We start from the raw sequence: 22,354 nt of genomic DNA, 5'->3' as shown, positions 1-22,354 counted from the left end.
CTCTCACCTAATCAACTAAACCCAGGTGACTAGGATTATATAAATACATCTACTCCTCCCAGGCTCTTCTTGCCAAAAAAGCTGCATAAAGCAACCATGAAAAGCTACCCAAGGGAGCACTTTGTTGTTTAAAACCCTTCACAGAGTTCCTCAAAAGCTGTAAAGATGTTCACAAATGGTACAGACATGAGAATCCCAATGCTACACATCCCCTCAGCTGCTGGACCGGTTTCATCACTCATTGGTGAATCATCAGCAACAGCACAGACAGAATTGCATACCAACGAGGCTCCCAACCTGTTTGCCTATGGAGTCCAAGGCCAACTCCACTCTTGGATGACTGACTTCCTCCCCTCTCGTAATCAGTGTGTGGCTCTCAATGGAACCCTTTCATTTCTTCTCCCTGTCAAGGCTGGAGTACCGCAAGGTAGTGTTCTTGACCCATATTATTCGTAATCTTCATCAGTGATTTCACAGACTCTCTGAAAAATCCTCTTTATCTCTTTGCTGATGATTCCCCTCTGCCGTGACATCTCTCATCGTTCTGACAGAGAGGCAGCAGCCTCTTCCCTCTCTTCAGACCTTGATAAAATCACAAATTGTTATGTATCCACATCGTCCACCCTTTGCGTTATCCATTACCCCTCATCATTACCTGCATCCCTTGTTTGTCTGCCCCATATACTTTCTTCCTCCACCCTGCTGTTGTTGTTTCCCCTGTCTCCTGCTATTTCCTTTGTTATGTTGTGTCCTGATTTGTCATGTGTAAGCATACTTCCACAAGCCTGGACCATGTAAATATTAAAAGTAAATAAATAAATTAATTTGTTTTGTTTTTTAACAGTGCCGCCACATTTGCAGATACTGACATTCGTGGCATTTTTCAGGAACGTATCCCCCTTGAATAGCGGGTTCCAACAGTACATTAAATCCTCCAGTGAGTAAAGTTTGAATCGTGATGTTGCATTGATGGGTTGACCTACTGCCTGGACGTTGTGGATCTATTGATGTAGGTAACGACTGATGTGGATTGATGACCGGGGTTGTGAATCCGCCGTTTGGAGAAGTTCTGGGCTGAAAGAATCGAAACGTCGAGGAAGAACGGTGCCCAGCTGATGATCCATGCAGTCAGGTAACCATTCAACTGCTTCCAAGTTAAGGTTCTTTTTTTAGTTAAGGGAGTTGACATTTAAAATAAAGTTGAACATTGGATGTTGTGAAATTCACATCATTTCCAGCAATCCTTTAAATTATAATATTATGTTTTAGGAATAGCCGATACTGTATAATAGACAGATAGATGGAATTTTGAGGAACAGACATGAAAAAACGAGATGTGTGCGTGTGTGCACATATGTTTGTAAACATTTCATCTTCCAGAAACCCTTAATTTTTACACTATAAAACCTGAGTTGATTATTCAAATTTGGTTTCCAACATCCACAACCCAATATGCACCTATTGTGCCAAAGCCAGTCCTTTGATAGTTGCCATCGTCAAATAAGCAGCAAACATTTCATGCTTATTCTTGCGCATGGTGAAACAAAACAATTTCTATAAGCGGAGGATAATAAACTCCAGTGGCTTCCTTCAATTGTTTCAAGTGGTGATATGCACTCTTTGATGTCGTTTTCTCATAGTTTCAAGCAGGATGATTTTTAATCTATCGTCAGAACATAGCAGGACGGTGTGCACTCCACATCATAGCAACAGCTTGATTATTACAATGGATTAGTGACAGAGGTAATAACAGGCCCGAGGTGTGGCTTCAAGAAATTACGGGCCTTATGCAATGTTGTTGTTTTTTTTTTTCCATGAGAAAACGTCTTTTTAAGGACAGTTCCTCTCCCGGTAACGTTCCCGGTGCAGGTTTCGAGACGCCGTGTATGGGACGTGAAGCGTGCGGAATTCTCGTAAACGGAAAATCAATCGGCGGTTGTGCATCGGTCGCTTTTCCTTGCACATACTTATTTAATAGTTCACCTTGGATTATCATGTATAATTTATTAAATCTGCTTCCAGCAGATTTATTACACTGCGAACTCCTTTCCCTATTTTTGTTCATATCAGAAAGAATGCAATAAATTGCATCCAGTAAGGTAATGAACTAATAAATCTTTAAAAGGTTATGAACTTTTTCTTTTTTTTTAAATCTATAAATATTTTTACAGGTGCACAACAAAAACACAGAAAAGATTTTATATATATATAGTATTTTATTACATTTATTGAGTAATAACACCTTTGATTGATGTCTTCTCTCCATTCTGTGTCGATTAATTAATACAGGAGCATGCGGTTTTTCCAGATTATTGTTTCTCTAAGTGATAAAAATGCAAATCCAAGCAAAAGGATCTGGCACAAACGCTCCAAGCCCTTGCCTCGTTCAGAAAAGAAGGAAAATGCTGATGAAAGGCGATATTCAGTTGAAATCAAGAGCTCCAATCCTGCACGAAATTGAACACGTACGAGGTAATAGCACTGGAGGAAATTAGATATTATATTCCTGTGTAATAGATTCTTCACTGTGTAATGCAATGGTCTTTTAATGCATCGGTGAATATTTGCTTCTCCATGAAAGCAATTTGTCTGACCAGAGGATACCTAAAAGATTCACTCCAAGGCGATACAAGCTCAACCTTATTGGAGTTGATGTGTATTAACAGTTATTAAAATGGTGGCTTAATGGTTTAATCAGACCGGGTGGCTTAATGGTTAGAGCGCTCGCTCCGAGTCTGGGAGGTCGGCGATTCGAGCTCCGGTCTTGTCATATAGCAAAGGCTTTAAAAGTGGTATACGTGCTGCTACGTTGCGTCATGCTCAGCATTTATAAAGGATGGAGCATGGGCGAACAACCGTAAATTGGCAACCATTGCACAAGGTTGATGGATCGAAAGTGGCCTCCTCCTTTGTCAAAATTCCTTGTAAGGGAAATTGTATTGGAAACACTCCCCCCCCCCGCCACCCCCACCTTCCCTTTTACCACCATCACCATTATCCAGAGTAATATATTGCTCCTAATCTAATAAATGTTCGAGCTTTCTTTGTTACCTCCATCACCAAAGATGGACGGAGATTGTTTTCACCCATCTGTTTATTTGAGCAGGATATCTAAAAAGTTCACTGATTTGGACAAAATTTGGTAAACAGGTTGGGTGTGTGACAAAGATGAATTCATTCGATTTTGGTGCAGATCCGGACAATTTTTATATATATTTTTTTTTAAGTGATTCTTCACCATTGAGAGATAGGACCAAAAACGACATCTGGCATGATATTTGAAAAAGTGGTGGACGAGTTATGATAAAACTTGGTGGATGAGTTGGGTTGGTGACAAGATGAACAAGTCAATCAGATTTTGATCCAGGTCCAGATTCAGATCCGGCCTATCAGTCAGATACAAAAACGAACTGTTTTTGCCTGGTGGAGGTATGCCACCGAACGAGTGCCATTCTAGTTCTTTGGAAACACATAAACCAAAGAAATGGAAACATAAATTGTACTTTGCACATCTGCAACGTGAATTGGCAATGGTTGTGTAACGACCAGTACACACACTGCAGAAAGACCAAAGAGCCAAGATCAAAACGGTCGACAGACGATTCAATTGCAGCGTTGCGGTGGTTCATCGGACTCCGTGGGACAGAGTGCTGTTGTTTCCAAAGCCGTCTTATGGCATGGCTTATGCTGGGTAGTTTGCCATTTCCTTCCCAGCAGTCAGCCATGCCATAATTTGAAATTTAGCCAGGGTGCCAGTAATTTAACCCACCTACTGTTCTTGAAATACCACGGGAGCTTGAACATCCACCAACTAATGCAAGCAGATGGGGTCCTGAGCTAAAGGTCTACGCGAGGGACAGTACACTTTGTGATTGTAATGCCCTGCCTGCGCACCAATCAGACAGTACATAATCTGGCTGAGAATCGAACCCAGAGCAGACAGCTAAAAGGTAATTATCGATTGTCTGGGTGATACCGCAATGTTTGGGTTCATTTAATTGAGCTCAAAGTTTAAATCACTCAAAGGAAGAACCAAATTGGAAAATTCGAGCTCATATGACCCTCACCCTTCTACAGAGCTAAAGACAAAGCCTGAATAAAAGAGCACGAGAAAAAAAAAAACCGACTTAACCTCACCCCGGCTCACCTCCACCCTTCTCCTCCTCTGTCTTTTCACTGAACATATTTTCAAGTTGATGGAAAGGTATACTACCTCTTTCCTCACCTTTGCTCCCAATACCCAATTGGTTCACGGCACGCATGATTACCTGGTGACCACTCATTTCAACCCGTGATCATCTCGGCTCAAACGAAGTCTGAAAAGAAAACATAAACAATCTCAGTCCGTCGTCGTCCACTTTGGCCATCATTTTGCCTACCACCTGACCAGATCAGCTAAATATCAACCAAGTATGTCTTCAGTCGAAATGAAATAGGCATCCGAGGGACTCCATCAAGTCCTCTTTGCAGATTCATTGAATTTATTCCATCAATAAATCTCTCTCCATTGTCAAATAAATTATCCCAAGAAACTTGGTCATTAAAATCCAGAAGCCCATCAAACTCCATCTTCACTTGATGAAGAAATGTCTTCCTCATCTTGACATCCTCCCTGTCGTTAGAGTTGATGACTTGCCCTTGAGTTTTCCCAAACACTCAGTGGAGCTGGATATTCTACCGTCTGTCCTTTCCACTAGGTTTGTTTAACGGAGCTTGCTTACAGCTGCCATGGAAGGATGTCCTCACTCTCGTCCACAGAAAGAGAGGAACACTCAATCCACCACATTACAGATGTGTCGTCCAATTTCTCGTTGACAGCTTGGACCATGGAATCTTGGATTGCAGAGCAAGTCGGAGCATTCCTCTTCTCCCAATTCACTCATTATCAACCATCAGTTTCGCTTCCAGACTGGCCACTCCGTCTTGGATTTATTATTTTCTTGCTAACACAGCAATGTGGAAGATGTAGTAAATACTCACAGCCAAACAGAGACCAACAAGGGCAACATGTGACCTGATTGGCACAGAAATTTCTGGGAAAATCACTGCAGTTGGATTTGCTGTTTAGTGGTAAATTTTGTTTTTATTTCCACCACTGAAGGTGGACGGAGGTTGTGTATTCACTTCTTTTTGAGCAGGATATCTCAAGGTCTGTCTCAAGGTCAGAGCAGGTCTTCTTGTGAGCAGAATATCTCAAAAAGTTATCAATGGATTTGGACGAAACTTGATGGATGTGTTGGGTAGGTCACAAGAACAAGCTGATTAGAGTTTAGTACAGGTCCGAATCCAGATCCAGCCTATCAGTAGGATAGAAAACGTGAACTGTTCAGCTTGGCTCCACAGAGTGCCCGCTCTGATAAAGTCGGAGGTATACCCCACCTGGTTTTTATTCAACAGCTGAGTGGGATTTGAACTCAGAATCTTCGGATCCCAAGCCCACTCACCCAAACCTTAAAGTCAACACCAGGCATATCCTCGAACCAACACACCCACAAGTCGGATTGTTTTGCATTGTTGACACGACATCACAATCATGAGCACCTGATGTTGACGATTTAAAGTTCGTTTGTTTTAATGAGACTCTTTAACGAGGTTATGGCAAGATATGCAAATATACTTTTTAAAGTTTGGAGCTAATTTGAAACTTGTGCTTTGAAATGCTGACCCGAACATTAGTGAACATGATTTGAAGAAAAGCTTTATTTATACAACACATAACTCTTTACCATCTTGGCATTGTACAAACAGACGTCAGTGCAGTATTTCTCTTTTAATTGTGTTGCTTGTGTTTGTACGACTTTGAACGTTAAAAACACTCGAAAATCAAATATCAATTAAAAACGTTTCACCCCTCCTTTCCTCTTTACCCCTTGCATAACCCCTAATCCTCCCCCACTCCTCTTTCCATAATCTCCTTCTCTCACCTTCTGTACCTTTCTCTTCATCCTTTCTGGCTCGCTCCCAAACCCACAACCCATGTCCAGTCGTGTTCCTACAGCTATGTTTTCTTTGCACTTTGTGCAGCCCTTCTCAGCACCCTGACCATGAGGTGCATCTTTGTGTTACTGAACTTGGGATTTGGAAACACAGCTCTGGTTACAAAGAATGCAAGCACGTGGCCGTCGAGCATCTTATGTGTTCACCCCTCGGTTACAAAATAAATTTGACAAAATTTGATAATTGAGGTAACACCGGTCAACGAGCATATTATGAGACTAAGGATTCGTCACTCCTTGGTTGTCGTTTCCCTGGTCTCTGTATATGCTCCGACTGAGATGAGTGATCTCACCGTGAAGGACGCATTCCATGCTGCGCTCGAGTCTGTGGTTGGTCGGTGCCCAAAGGAAGATACTCTTCTCGTCTTGGGGGAATTCATGACATCGACTGGCACTGATAGGGATGGTTATGAGACTTGTGTTGGTCCCCATGGGTCTGGAACTGTGAACCAGAATAGCACTAAGTTCCTTAGGCTTGCAAGAAGTCATGGACTTAGGGTGGGTGATATATGGTTTCAGCACCCACAGGCTCATCGCTGGTCTTGGTTTTCCAATGCTTGTGGTGTGGCAAAGGAGAATGACCATGTGCTTGTTGATGGTCGCTGGAGGATGATCCAGAACTGCAGGGTCTACCGGAGTACTCAGTTCCTCATTACCGACCACAGGCTTGTTGAATAAACCTTAAAGTTGCAGCTTAAATCCAGGAGAACGGTACTATCCCAGCCTAGACTGGATGTTGGCAAGCTCAAGGATGAGAGGGTAGCTGAGGAGTTTGCGAACAGTCTGAGTGGGGATTTGGAGGGGAGGGGGGTCTGGGTGCTTTGGGGAATCCTGAAGAGTTGTGTCCTGCCTTCAAGACCACCATCCTTGACATTGTTGGTGGATGTCTTGGAACTCACCACAGGGTGAAGAAAATTTTTTATCTCTCAAGGGACACTGGATGCCATTGACCAGAGTCACAGGCCCAGGCTTAATGGCAGAGCTGAGCTGTTCAGGAAGTTGAGGTGTAAAACTGTACATGTGCTGAAGATGGATAAGGAGGCCTACATGCGAGGAATCTATGAGGGGGTAGAGCATCACCTGTGGTCAAGTGATTCGCGACCTGCTGCAGGGGAATTTGCACATTGTGTTCCTCCAAGCCCATCCCTCGGTGTACTGCAGTTAGAGCTGAGGGTGGTGGGCTCTTGACAGAAGAGTCCAAAGTGAAGGCCCGCTGGGCTGGTTACTTTGAGCGGCTGTACCAGGCTGATTCACCAGTGGTTGAGTTGCATGTCAGGGGTGTTACCATCTCTATTGTGGACCCTCCAATCAACTGTGATCCACCTTTGTTTGTGGAAACACAGGCTGCGGTGAACCGGTTTAAATGGGGTAAAGCTCCTGGGATCTGTGGCGTCCATGCTGAACTTCTCAAGGCTGGTAGAAATGCCATACTCATGTCTTTGCATGCAGTTCTGTGCTCTGCCTGGAACACGGGCATCATCCCAACTGACTGTAAGAGGGGCCTTGTTGTCACTCTCTGGAAAGGGAATGGTGATCGCCAGGACTGCAACAACAACTGAGGGGTGATGCTGCTCTCAATACCGGGAAAGGTATTTTCTCAGATAATATTTGATTGGGTTTGCCACCATGCTTGAGCACCAGCGCCAAGAGCAGTCAGGCTTTACACCAAAGAGGTCAACGATTGACCGTATCCTTGCTCTTCGTGTCCTCACCGAACGCAGACGAGAGTTTTGGCAGGGGCTGCTTGCAGCCTCGGTTGAGCTCTGTAAAGCGTTTGATTCAGTGAATCGGGATGCTCTCTGGAGGATTCTTGGTCTTTGTGGGGTGCCACCAAAACTGATCAATCTAATGTCAGAACTCTACTCTGGCACTGATGGTGCTGTGAGATGTGGTGATACCATCTCCGACTTATTTCTCATTGGTACTGGAGCTTGTCAGGGGTGTGTACTGGCCCCCACACTTTTCAGCGTTTGTTTGGACTGGATTCTGGGGAGGATGTCGGAGAGATCAAGCTGTCGTGCATCATTTAGGAATGTCAAGATCTCTGACCTTGATTTCGCAGATGATGCAGTCATCTCTGCAGGGACTCTGGATATCCTTTTGGGGGCCCTCGGGGTGCTGATTGAGGAGTTGGAGCCGCTGGGATTATGGGTTTCCTGGGTCAAAACTAAGATCCAGGCTTTCAATGACATCTTGGATGCTGCTCTCCTGTCTGTACCTGTTGTGTGGTGAGGATGTTGACGTCACAGAGAGATTCACTTACCTTGGCAGTATTAATTAATGTCTCTGCTAGCTGTGCGCCAGAGGTCAAGAGACGTCTTGGTCGGGCCTGGGGAGTCATGGATTTATTGGATCATGGAGTGTGGTGCTGTCCGTACCTCTGCAGGAGGGCGAAAGTCCAAGTCTTCAGGTCCTTAGTGCTTCCAGTCTTGCTCTTCTGATGCGAGCCTTGGACTCTGACCAGGGATCTGAGATGGAGACTTAATTCCTTTGGTACTGGGGTTCTTCGGAGAATCATTGGCTATCGCTCGTCAGACTTTGTGTCCAACGAGTGGTTGCTGAGAGAGACTCAAATGAGATTTGTTACCTGCATCGTCCTTGAGTGGCAGCTGCGGCTGTATGGACATGTGGCTCGTTTTCCTGACACTGAGCCTGCTCACCAGATTCAGCGATGGAGCCTCGTGAGGCCAATGGGTCAACCACGTGCCTCGTGGTTGCAGCAGGTTGATCAGCATCTCTTGGAGATTGGGATGAGCCAGGCGTCTGCCTGTGGATGGCCAGCCGGAGGCCCCTGGAGTACCGGTGGAAAGTGGATGAAGCGACACACTGTTCCGGCACATGTTCCCATTCCTAACCTGACCTGATCCTGCACAGTGTTCAAGTATTTATGTCAATTTTATTAAAATAATGATATTAAAGATCGTTTAAAATAAATCTGGAAGTTTAGCACTACTAAAGCAGTCTTATATCCCTCTCTCTTATACACCGTAATGACACAATATTGAGTCACAGTTTAGGAGGTGTAGACTTTATTCATCAACACAGAATGCAGCACCAATCGGCATCCTCTTCACCCGGTCCCTCACATGCCACACCCTCTTATGCTACATATCGATATATAGCACGGTTTTTGGAAGTATTATGAAGGCGATTTGTGTTCTTCAGTTTTCAAGTTTATGAGCGAATGTAAATGAGGGTGAAAGAGGTTTAAAAGTGTGTAAATTAACTAATTCCAGGTTTTACCACTATTTTTCCCAGTGTCTATTACATCACCCTATCTAACATGTCACATTAGTTATTTGTGTGTGGGGTAATAAACCGTTTAGTTGAGCAGATAAGAGTGATTTTTTTTGGTCGTATCATTCAAATGGTGATGCAAGCATGAACATTGGCAAGAATTCTCTTTTCAGGTCAGTTTTCAAGGAAATGTGCTTGCCACTTGAAATTCTAACATGGCAGCTATTTTTTAAGATGGCCACCAGTTCGCTCCAAAATTGCAACTTTTCATGATAGAAATTGATTGAGTCGTCTGATTGAAGTGATCTTGGTGTCAATTTATATGTTTTAGACCAAGCTGAAACGGATTATTGTATCTATCCATCCATCAAAACCATACTCTGTGCAGATCATTGGTGCTACCTTAGCAGTCTCCTTGGCTATTGGGCACAATCCTGGACAGGTCACCACTCCGACACAGGATACTCGAATGGCTCAATCATCCCAGCAAGTTGGAACTCATTTTCCAACCTCAGAATGATAACAGGCTGAGTCAACCCCGCCTGGTATTAATTCGACGGTTGAGCAGGATTTGAACTTAGGTCCCGAGGATCCCAAGCCCACCACCCTAACCATTAAGCCAATACCTGGCCTATTGTATTGATACAACTCTCCAACTCACCTTTTTACCGTTTTCTGGAAGATATTAAAAAACATTTGTTGCATAACACAATCAAACTAGAACGGGCACTCATAGAGCGCATACCTTCGCCGCCACTACTTTTTTTGTTCTTGGTATGAGTGTGGGGAACTGGTTTCATATGAATGGTCTTATGACACAAACCACATATCTATAATGTCATGACCCCCCCCCCCCGACTTTCGGGGGCTACGGACTAAACAACAATCAACTCACGTCGTTTTGGCGAGTCTTCACTCGCAAGCTCGGTGAATACAACGTTTCAACAAGAGAAGGTAATCTCGTTTGATGCTGGTTTCATGCAAATCGAATAAGAATTGACTGAGTTATGCTGAAAACCGCATATTTTTCAAGGGCGTGACCCCCCCCCCACCCGACATTTTACCCCAACCGGTGACATGTGTTATGACGTCATTGTGTCACAAGATTGGGCATTAAATTCTGAACATTTTGGTGCTGGGTTCATGTAAAGCGGACAAGAATTGACCGCGTTATGACAAAAACCGCATATTTTTCAAGGTCGTGACCCCCCTGACCTTTGACCCCTAACCGGTAACAAGAGTATGGGCGTCATTGTGTCATATTGCATATCACAGGATGAGGCGTTGAATTCTGAACATTTTGGCGTTAGTTGCATGCAAATTGAATAAAAATTGACCGTGTTATCGTAAAAAGACGATTATGACCTTTTCGTGACCTTGACCTTGACCTTTGACCCGAACGATCCCAAAATCTAATCGAATGCTTCCTGGCTAATAACCAATCATCCCACCAAATTTCATGCAATTCAGTTTAATACTTTTTGAGTTATACGAATCACAAGATTACAAATAAATAAATAAATAAATAAATAAATACACGCCGACCAAAACATAACCTTTCACAGAATGCGAAGGTAACGAGCCTAGATTTTAGGTTATAGACAAATGGGGTGTATGGGGAAGCAGTAGTGGAGGTGGTACCTTTGTTTCAGCATTCAGCCACATCCTTTGGATGGACTAAACCTACACTGGTCCTCGCTACTCACTCAACTCTCATGTATGGCTCCTAGTTGTTGCTAGTGCACAGCGACGACCACACAACAGTGCACCGCGTTGACTCACAGACGAAACTAGGTGAGGGTTGTTGCGCACGAAGTATCTCTGTGTGTGAAGGAGTTTGTCTAACTCTAACCTTAACGTGCACAAAGTATTCTCTACTTTAGAAATGTGGTCACTTGAGAGTGACGGAATCACAGCCATGGATCGATTGAGATGGAAAAAGAAGAGTGAATGTCATGCACTACCAGGGCACACTGATGACAGTTCACTGCTGTTCAAATTAGCAGAGGGTTCAATGTCAGCTAATTTAAGTTCGTATCCCAAATGCTATCTAATCAACCCCTCAAAGGTGAGATAGATCCACCTGAATCGACAGGATGTGCCAGTATGGGAGAGCTGAGCCAAGGATAACGGGGTTTTAGTCATCGAAAGGGTGTACGGAATTTAAATGGCATTGGATGAACGACCGGGCTTGGTGTCGGGCAAATGCATGAATCTAGTTGTAGCCCATACATAAAAGTGCATATGGTAAAAGGTGGTAAAAGGGTAAACCCTCTGCCCTAACCTATTGGTTTACTCGTCTCTAAAAATGGATACACAAGCCAATTCAAGATAGCAAATTAATTGGAGCAAATGTTGCCTCTGTCATCAGGACACAACGGAAAAACTTATTTCACCACGTAGCTTATTCAGTAGAAAACAGGACTGTGCTGGCGCTGGTTATGGCAATATTGCAAGGAATTTCACATTGTTTCATGCTATCAATACTCTGCCAATCGTGCTGAATCCAGCCAGACTAGATGAAGGTGATGGAAGAGAAAACACACTGACATATCATTTAAGCTGAAGATTACTGTTCAACAATACAAATCCAGAAAGGGCCCAGAAGAAAATGTCTACTGTTGCTACAAACACAGAAGAGAACTGCAGCAAGCTGTAGAACCTCTCAGCACTCCCAAGCATCATCAATGTGCTTTTTATGTGATGGTGAGGCTCCGACATCAGCTTTAAGACAAGCGATGACAATGAAACTGAATGAGAGACTTAATCAGTGTGCCAGGAATCTAAGCGATGGAAGGCTCCTCGCAAAGCTTCGTGCTGGGGATACTGTGGCACAGAAGTTTAAACATCATCCTACCTGCTTAGCAGCATTATACAACAGAGAGTGAGGCCATCTTAATGTCCGTAAGCACGAGCAGAGTTAAAAAAGCTCAGCTGGCAAGGAACTGTATCCCTTTGCCTTTTCAGAACTTGATGTCTATATCACCGAAAGAAAGGCCGCCAATGTAGGGGTGGATCCAGTTATATTGAAGCTTACAGATCTAGCCTCTCTCCAAGCAGCAACTTGAGTAACTTGGTGTAGAATCACCAGATGTCTCAAGTACCTTCACCAAGCTCAGTCAGTGCCCATCCAAGGTGGAGGATATTGACCTAGAAACTCTGGAGAAGTTTGTGGTCTTAATGTATGACAAGTCCAGTGCAGTCACAACTGTAAATGATACAAGGCTTAATCTATTTTCCTGAAAGTAGAGATCATATATCTCTATACTACCAACTCAAACAGCACTCAAAGAACATGTCAAATGTGCTGCTTATCAGGCAGGACACTTATGGGGTCAGGCATTAGTCTGACAGCCAGATACTCAGAGCCCACCTGACTGGGGATATATCAAACATGGTGAGATGTGTAAGATCTTCTGGACTGCCCTTCCACGTCTTGCAAAAAACTACCAGGAATGAGCCAAATGTGGATGTAGAACAGAATGAAGGTGCAAACGCTACCGCTGTGGACTTAGTTGCACGGCTCTATGTAGCTGTACTTGCCAGGCCTAATTGGACCACCATCACAAGGTCCATGACAAATTGGGGGAATGCTCTCATCAGGTGGCACAGGAGTTTTAACTCCTGACAAGTGTGTCATTGGTGGTGCAATGCTTCTAGTGTGTTGGCGTTGTGGTTAATGTGCTTGTTACCTCCCACTTTCAGCCTTCACCGCTGGCTAACACCGCTATTTAACAGCAATGCAAAAAGGAGAGCCGAGTGCGTAAGCCTCTCTCTGCCAGTACATAAGCCTCTCTCTGCCAGTACATAGCCTCTCCATATGCAAGCCCTACGTCGTACCTCTTTGTGGCGTCAAACATCAACTGGGTTCCTTGCAGCCACAGGCTAAACTGCGGGGGCTCAGAGATGGCCTGGCCTCCAGATGTGTAGCATGCAGGCCGACCGGCATATGGAAATGCCTGGTGCTCACAAAACAGACCCCCCCTGCTATGGGTTACTAGCCCCCGTGCCTCCGAGGAAGGTTCTTGAGCCAGAGGCTAGGAGAAGGACACTGATGTAACACCTACAGCGTTGTGGTCACCACAGCTGTCTTAGCCCATTGAGCCACTGTGGAGTAACCCTGAGTCTAAAGAGTGGAATTGGTCTGCGTGAGCTGATTTTCACTATAAAAAGACTGAGTACAGGCAGGACCCTTGATCTTCATCTGCGAAGAACTGCCATCATCGTCGTCGTCGTCGTCGTTGTCATCGTCATATTTCACTACCTGCTTATATGGATGAAACAGAGACTAATATTATGAAGTAGCAGATTGAATACGTGCATGATTCTTGTCGAATGCAACGGCTTCCTTTTGCAAACATTATTATAAACTCAATGGACATATTTTGATCGTGATACATTAATTAAGCATTAAAAAGCACCATATATGTTTATTCATAGCAGAATCGGTTTCCGCATATAAATGATCTAACGCATAGATCTAACACATATGGTTAGAATGGTCTAACACATATAAATTGCCACCAAGATCACTTCAATCAGACAACTCTATCAATTTCTAACAAAAAGTTGCATCTTTGGAGCCATTCAGTGGCCATCTTGGAAAATCACCACCATATTGGAATTTCAATTGGCTAGCACTTTTTCCTTGAAAAGTGACCCGAATAGAATATTCTTGCCAATTTTCGGGGTTTTATCACCATTTGAGTGATTATATGTGTTGTGTGCTCCACGAATTGGAAGAGGTTCAGTCCCTCAATCATCTTTACTTGATCATCAACCAGGCTGACCATGTAGCAAGGCAGCCCACAGTTGCTCAAAGCTCGAATAAACGCTATCCTGTGGATAAATTATCAATCAGGTGGATAAATTTTATCTCCTGGATAATTTCCCTTGCTCAAAGCCTGGATAACTTTTTCCACTGGATCAAGTGGTGATTTCTGGATAACTCTATCCGAGTCTTCTCTGGCCCAGATAACGCGTTATCCATGGTTACGAAGGCATACGTAGGTGTGTCAAATTCAAAAGGTATGGAAAGTGTGGTTGTGAACGCCAATCACGCCTTCCTTGTCTCATCATTCATTTTGATGTTGGAAAATTTACTCCTGATGACCTTTACATACTCTTGTCACCCGACACAACATATCCCGTTCAGTTGGCATAAATTTGTCATCCTCTTTCTGGCTTGCCTTTTCTGCCGCCATGATTGTTTTGCCAGCAGATGATCGTGCAATACATTGTGGGATGCCATGTACTTATCAAAAGTTTATCCACACCTTAGCTATCTACCAGAGGATAGTTATCCTACCTTTATCCACCCTTTGAATAACCATAGTTTATCCGTCAGTTAGTTCACCATCGGGTATGAATTTTAACCACAGGAGAGCTCTAATGAGGTGGTTAAATAATTATCCGAGTTTTGAGCAACTGGGGCCAGGTCTCCAAGGCCAGCGGCAGACCTGGTGTCCTCTATCATGCCGAACTGGGTTGCCTCCAAGTGCCCTCTTATAAAATCTGAAATTCCCATGACTTGCAAAGCCTTTATCTGAAGCTCGAACGAGTACTTCTCTCCCCAATTCATGCCTTTTACTCCGAGATGCTGTGTAATTGCAAACTCAAAATCATCGGCATCATTGAAAAATACGCTGAAGTACATGTGTACCGTTCTTTCATTGCAGCAAGCTCGGTGGCCTCTGTGTTTTTACACCCTCTTTTCTGCTCTTGCTCCTCTTACTCTTGCCGCACTCTTCCCTTCACATAACCCTCGTCTTTTTGACCCTCCAGGATGCATGCATTTTTCCAATAACCACTCCTTGTTAGCATTCCAAAATCCAGGCTATTTGCTCACCTTCATTCCTTGGTTCCTCTTTTATCCTGCTTGTGGAACAGCCTTTCTGAGTCATTTCAGTGCTACTCTTCCCTCGAAGGCGACATGGTGATACATTTTCATGTTATAACATCCTTCATCCCTGCCTGTGCTCTTTCATAACCCCTTTTCAAGAAGGATACCATCTAAAGTCACTCTAACTCACTTAATTGTATTTCTCTCTTTCACACACACACACACACACACACACACACACACACACACACACACACACACACACACACACACACACACACACACACACACATCTGTTGGTCATTGTAGTTAACAGTCGTTCTTGTGCTCTGGATGCCTTGGGGTCGAAAGTACATTGCTATGCATATGCCCGATAATCTCATCAAGACCTGTCAACCCTTGAAAGAATCAATGGCCCACAGGCATCCTTCTGGTGAAATGGTAATTATGGTCAATTATAAGCAGCTATACTATTTATTGGCTTAACAAAATTTGAACGAACAGAAAACCTCTGAGCATCAAAAAAACATTCTGAAAATCAAGGATGCTTTTATTTAGATATGTTGATGCCACTCAACAGGGTTTTTATTTATTTTATTACATGTGCACTTCAGTGTGACCACTCCTTGTATTGGCTTTTTTCACAAGATCTTAGCTATTCGTTGTTCACCTTGGCGTCTTGGTTTTCTCCAGGTTTTCTTGGCGTATAGGTTTATTTATTATCATCGCTTTTCCGAAACCTTGTGAATTCTTGGCTTTTTTCATTGGCTCACCTTGGCATTTATGAAAATGAGGAGTGGTCACACTGGTGCACTTGTATTGAACGACGTTGTCACCATGATTGGCTCAGTTATTGAATTCACCGACAATTTATTCCCCACCTGTAGTTCTGGACAATCTCAAGAAATCGCTGAACCCGTGACACATGCGCAACGGGAGATCCCAGCTGGCTGGACCTTGTGGCCCTTTTATTGAAAGGACATATGAGATGTACATTTCCGTACTTAGACCATTTTCAACTGACAAACCTCCACCCTCATCCCCGTGCTTTCAGTTCCTTTTTCAAAACCAACCATATCATCACCTTTTGTTATAAAATTATTTTTCATAAACCGTTTCATTGTCAAGCTGGTGTTGAAATTAATCCAGCTAATGATTCTGTCGATGAATAAGGACCATCGACGTATTATATAGGTGAAGTTTGGAGGACGGAATTAAAGGAGTGGTTGGAGTTCACCCTTTTTTGCCTTCATAAAGGCCAATCTATTAAATGCAAAACAAAAATTATGCATTTTGATTTATCTCCATGCCACGGTTTCCACATCTGCACCACTCATGTCTGTGCATCTCCAATAATTACACTGAACAACAAATTTCAAAAAAAATTTTTTACTGGAGATGTGTAAAGTGATTAAGACTAATTTGGGTATGCTGATTTCAAAAATCATAACCGTTTTGCTGTATCACGTCAGGATTTTCAGGAACAGAAATATTCCCATTGCCTAGAAGTCAGGATTTCAATGAAATTTACATATGTCTTTAACATGTCTATTTCGTACAATTGTTGTTAACTTGTGTTATATTTCTTTCTTTCAGATAAAGATGAGTAGGCGTTCCTGTACCAATCATCCTGACAACTTCTGTTATGTCTGTGGTCGGTATACCAAAAAAGATCAACAGCGAAGTATATCTACAGCAGTGAAAATGAAGGCCGCCTACTTTCACTACTTCGGGTGTAAGGTGGGGGACCAAGAACAGAGCTGGGCACCACACATCTGCTGCACAAGCTGTCACACAACCTTGACTCAGTGGTTGGTGGGCAAGCGCGCGAGCATGCCATTTGCGGTGCCCATGATATGGCGTGAGCCGCAGAATCATCATGATGATTGTTATTTCTGCTGCACAAGCATCGCCGGCTTCAACAAGAAGAATAAAGGTCACATCAAGTAAGCTGACTGCGTCTCTGCTCGTAAACCTGTGCCTCATGATGACGAGAACCCCTGTTCTAACACCTCCAGCTGATCAGAACATAGCTGAAAGCAGTGGTGAAGAGGATGGTGATGATGAACCTTTTGAACCCGACACTCAAGAATCACACCTTCTGAACCAGGGAGACTTAAATGATCTTGTAAGAGATCTCTCGCTGTCAAAGGCGAAGGCAGAGCTGCTTGGATCAAGGCTGCAGCAGTGGAATCTACTTGAACCTAACACCAAGATATCCTTGTTCAGAGCACGTCACAGAGACATGGCTGGGTTCTTTGAGATGGAGGACACGATGACATTCTGCAGTGACATCAACGGTCTGTTGAAAGAACTTGGGTGTGATCACGATCCTGCAGACTGGCGCCTCTTCATCGACTCGGGGAAGAACAGCTTGAAGGCTGTTTTGCTCCACAATGGCAACGAGAAACCATCAGTCCCACTGGCTCACGCGTTCGGCATGACAGAGACCTATGAGACTATGCGGCAGCTGCTTGATTCCATCAAGTACAATGACTTCAACTGGCACATCTGCGGAGACTTGAAAGTGGTGGCGCTGTTGTTAGGGCTGCAGTCAGGCTACACGAAATACATGTGCTTCCTTTGTCTCTGGGATAGCAGAGACGACAAGAATCACTGGACGAAGAAAGATTGGGAAGAGCGAAAAGAGCATGTACCTGGTCGACACAACGTGAAGCATGTCGCCCTTGTCGACCCAGCCAAGGTTTTCCTTCCACCACTCCACATAAAGCTCGGCTTGATGAAATGTTTTGTACGGGCAATGGATCTGAATGGGCGTGGGTTTTTATACCTCAAGGAAAAGTTTGGCAACACCTTGTCGGAGGCCAAGATCAAGGCTGGTGTCTTTGTTGGACCGCAAATCTGACAGATTATGAAGGACGAAACTTTTCCGACAACTCTAAACCCCAAAGAGCTGGCAGCGTGGAGGAGCTTCAAAGCTGTGACGGACAACTTCTTGGGGAACGAGCGCGCGGACAGCTATGAAGAAATAGTGCAGCAGCTGCTGGAGTCCTTCAGGAAACTTGGCTCCAGGATGTCCCTGAAAATCCATTTCCTACACCAGCACCTGAACTTCTTCCCTGACAACTTGGGAGCAGTCTCGGACGAGCACGGCGAGCGATTCCACCAAGAGATTTCACTCATGGAGACGCGTTACCAAGGGCGGCACAACCCGAACATGATGGGCGATTTCTGCTGGTTCCTGCATCGTGAAACTGACACAGAGCAGCACAAACGCAAAGCCAAATGCCTAAAGCATTTTAAATTACATTCTAGTGGAGTTTTTCTGTAATCTCTATAATTTTGAAGCATTCATGATGAAATAAATGAATTTTTGTAAATTTCATTGAAATCCTGACTTCTAGGCAATGGGAATATTTCTGTTACTGAAAATCCTGACGTGATACAGCAAAACGGTTATGATTTTTGAAATCAGCGTACCCAAATTAGTCTAAATCACTTTACACATCTCCAGTAAAAAATTTTTGTTGTTCAGTGTTATTAAAGCCTACAAACTCATCCATCCATATCCATAATCTATCTATCACTCTCTTTTCTCTCCTCATTCTCCTCTTTGTTTTCTTTTCTCTTTCTATCTTTCTTCCTCTCTCCCTCCCTGATTGGATGAGTTTCCGATGCAAAGAAGGTCAGAGATCTGCCTTTTGGAGAGGTTCTGGGAATGAAGGATCAAAAACAAGATGATGCATGGTGCCCAGCTGGTGATCCAGGTAGTCATTGAATCAGACACTCAACAATCTGAAGGAATTCTTCACATCTCTCCCTCTCCTCTCCTGTCCTGTTTTCGATCCTTCATTTTATCCTTCTTTCTCCTCCTTCTATTTTGCTCTCTCCCTCTTTCCAGTGTGCTGCCCAAGCAGGCTCTGTGCTGAGGAAGCACTGATGGCAAGGATCAGACGAAAAGCACCAAATGGCCGCATATTTGTCAACTCAAAGGTACCTAATTATAAAATTCTTCTCAATTATTAGTTGTCTAATTAAATTCACTGGAAAATCATCTTTATGGCAGAGGGTGGTCATGCTGACCACTCTCTGTCATACCATCTCACAACCCTCTGATTGGCAGGCTGCAGACCTAGATAAAATCACAAGCTCATCAAACACTTGGAATATGTCTTTCAATCCTCACAAATCTCACTCTCACTATGTCTCTCTGAATGGAGAATCTACTTTCTCAATCACCCCCTTGAAGAAGTCCTTTCATTCAAGCTTCTGGGTCTCACTATCTGTCATGATCTTTCCTGGGAAAGTCACATTTCCAACCTGGCATCCAAAGCCAGTCGCCGACTGGGAATCCTCCATCGTGCAAAGTCCTTCCTCGGCCCACCTGAGCTCCTGATCGCATACAAAGCTTTCGTCCGCAGCCTGATGGAGTACTTATCTGCCCTGGGGCTGGTGCTCCTGCCTCTCACCTTTCTTGACTTCACGCTGTGGAAACCAAGGCATTTTGGATCATTGGTATCTCCCGCGGTGAAGCTGAGTCTTTGGGCCTCTCACTCTCTCACCGCAGGCAGGTCGGTGGTCTTTCTGTCTTCTACCGTCTCCTCTCCGGTCTTGCCCCCTGCTTTGTCTGCGATAGGTCCCCCTCATATTTCTGCAGGGTGCTCAAGGTCCACCAGCAACCCCCTTCTGGTAAAACTACCAAAATCACAAATTACTGCTCACCTTCACTCTTTCATTCCTCTTTTTTCCCGCCTTTGGAATAAACTGCCACACTCTCTTCAATCCCGTTCTTCCCTCCAGGTCCTCAAAACAGCTGTTCACCACCACCTCTTTTCTTCCCTCATCAAAAACCTCAATCTTTTCTACCCCCGTTAATCCACCCCAAACCCACCTCCTTCAAATTCCCTGCCCTCCTTCACGAAAGCTCCCTGTAGTGTCGATCTTGTTTACCCCGTATACCCCGCCCCATCCCTCTCCCTTCCACAGGTCTCCTCATGTGTCCGTTCCCCACTGTTTTGTGCTTGCCTATCCCGTCCTTCTTATTTACTTGCTTTACGTTCTGTGTGTTTTACGTTCTTCTCCCCTTGCTTTACGTTCTGTGTGTTAAATCGCATACGAGCCTTGACATTGTATATAAAAATATAAAATAAAAATAAAAACATGCACGTTGAAATAACTCTTCTAATGTATCTATTTTACCCCCTAGACTAGACCCATAACAATATGTAATCGGGTTGGTGATCAAACCCCATCAAGATAGCTCATATGTAAGTGTACTACATCTGCACCATCCTGTCTGGTTCGGCCTGAGTTCGACTGGAGGTGGTTATTTGGCAAAAAATTGGCATTTGTTAAGGGTGTCAGAAATAATTTCTAACTCTTTGTGAAAGACACTGTGGGGTCTTCAATGGCCACCAGCAAACAATATTGGCAGATAGGACACCCTGCTTACCATCCATCCAACAGACTATGTACTCATTATGCAACACCTTCCCTGCAAAACTCCTGGGCCACAGTGAGTGGAAAGTCAGGTCGGATAATCGAAGCCAGACAAGGCAGCTCACGACTGAAATACACTACTGATAAGCTATCCTACCAGCCCTGGCTATGTATATAAATAAAATAGTCTTAAAGCAGTCATTTATAGACCATGCATTTCAATACAACAGTTATATAATGGATCACAAAGATATTTCACTTTGGGTAAAACCACATCATTTTATCTTTATTGCAGAACAACTTGGTCACTTTCATGAAATCGCTTGTCCTTGCGGCGAGGTTCTATAATCTCTGTGGAAGCTTGCCGCCAGCTTGGATTTGGAGCTTTCGATTGTCATCAATAAGAGCTGCGAGGCAAGTGGCTCTGCAGAGATCCGGTGCAAATGGAAACTGTGAGATGAGCAAGAAATACTGAGTGCATGGGATAATACCTGGAAAATACTTTCCGGCACTCGGAACCAAGGGGGGAGTAGGGGGGGTTCCAGCTCAGTTTCTGTTGCTGCTTTACAAAGCCAAATGTTGCAGGTATATGGTTTCTTCCCTAAATTCCGTCAGGAAACTCTCCATCACCCACTCCCCCCACCCCTCCCCTCAAGTAGTACGCTTGTTGCGCGTCTGTAATACGTGAAAGTATATAAGCCTCGTCCAGACTCTCTTTCAGAACCGACACAGTGAGAATGCCTGTTGGAACTGACTGCAGATGCCCAGGTTTAGATCGACTTTCAGTGTAAGATCATTGTGCGATGACCCCTATTCACACCCACCAACTTCACAAACTTGCGTTTTTGTCTCTAACTGAAGCATATTTGATGAAGGAGGAGCAATCTCCACGATTGAAAAAAACGTACGGATGAAAGAAGGACTAAGATGTAGTAGATCCCAAATATTTCCGGAATTATGTGTGGATGTCTCTCCCAAAATATTTGAATCCCTTTTGGAAAAAGTTAAAGTTTGCATGAAAAAGTGCGCCACACATTTCAGAGTTTCAATTCCACCAGCACCACAGTTAGAAGCAACTCTTCGGGTTTTGGCAGATGATATGTGCTCCTCTCTTCTTGGTTGTCCGCTTGATATTATTGATGGAAGCATTGTTGAAAAATTTAACTGGATCAATCAATCGGTTGCAACTGGTCTTCAAAAATCTAACAGTTGTCACGTTCATAATATGTCCTCTTGATAACATCAAATTATATCTGGCATCAACTCTTCAGGTTTTGGAGGATTATATGTGCTCCTCTCCTTTTGGTTGTCCGATTGATATTGATGGACGCGTTGTTAAAAAAATTTAACTGGAACAATCTATTGGTTGCCATTGGTCTTCAAAAATCTAACAATTGTCACGTTCATAATATATCCCCTTAATATTATCAAATTATATCTGGTATTCTCCTTTTGTCCGTCTTGAATGATAGTCCAGACGGGGCTTTACAGAAATGCATTACAGTTGCCTTCACTCCCACACGTTCAAACATCTGACATCGGGTTTTGGAGCCTTACGGCCCGATGGAAATTGAATGTCTTATCTTTCCATTTGCCCATCTTCCTTTGCATTTGCTGCCGTGGCGATGGATTGATTCCACGACGCCCGGTGCAGAGGCTTATCTCCCATGGAGTCCGAGGCCTGAAATGCGCAGATTGCCAGTTCAAATCCTCACGTCTGCTCCGAACTTGCCGGAGGCACGAGGTCATCATACTATGGTCGATTTTATTTCTCTTGGAGATCCCAGGTTATATGACGAGGCATGAGCAAATTATAATGATCGGTGTACGAATGATGATTATGGTTATTAGTCAAACCGCCTGCCATATTGGACGATCC

General features: G+C 43.9%; 1 long non-coding RNA gene across 1 annotated transcript in view; it reads left to right on the top strand.

Annotated features, from left to right (window-relative positions):
• The first annotated feature begins 705 nt into the window (after positions 1–705).
• Positions 706–22,354, top strand: part of LOC147023832 (uncharacterized) — a 22,611-nt gene continuing 962 nt past the window's right edge. Inside the window, exons 1-3 of the long non-coding RNA XR_015059759.1 lie at positions 706–1,132; positions 2,309–2,472; positions 20,771–22,354. The exon at positions 20,771–22,354 is cut by the window's right edge and continues 962 nt beyond it. This is a non-coding gene — a long non-coding RNA (uncharacterized LOC147023832). The remainder of the gene's footprint in view (positions 1,133–2,308; positions 2,473–20,770) is intronic.

This window comes from Eptatretus burgeri, chromosome 7, assembly GCF_056783735.1.
Source record: "Eptatretus burgeri isolate ZD-2024b chromosome 7, Ebu_testis_v1, whole genome shotgun sequence".
Taxonomy (NCBI): domain Eukaryota; kingdom Metazoa; phylum Chordata; class Myxini; order Myxiniformes; family Myxinidae; genus Eptatretus; species Eptatretus burgeri.
This window is presented reverse-complemented; position numbering and strand designations above follow the sequence as displayed.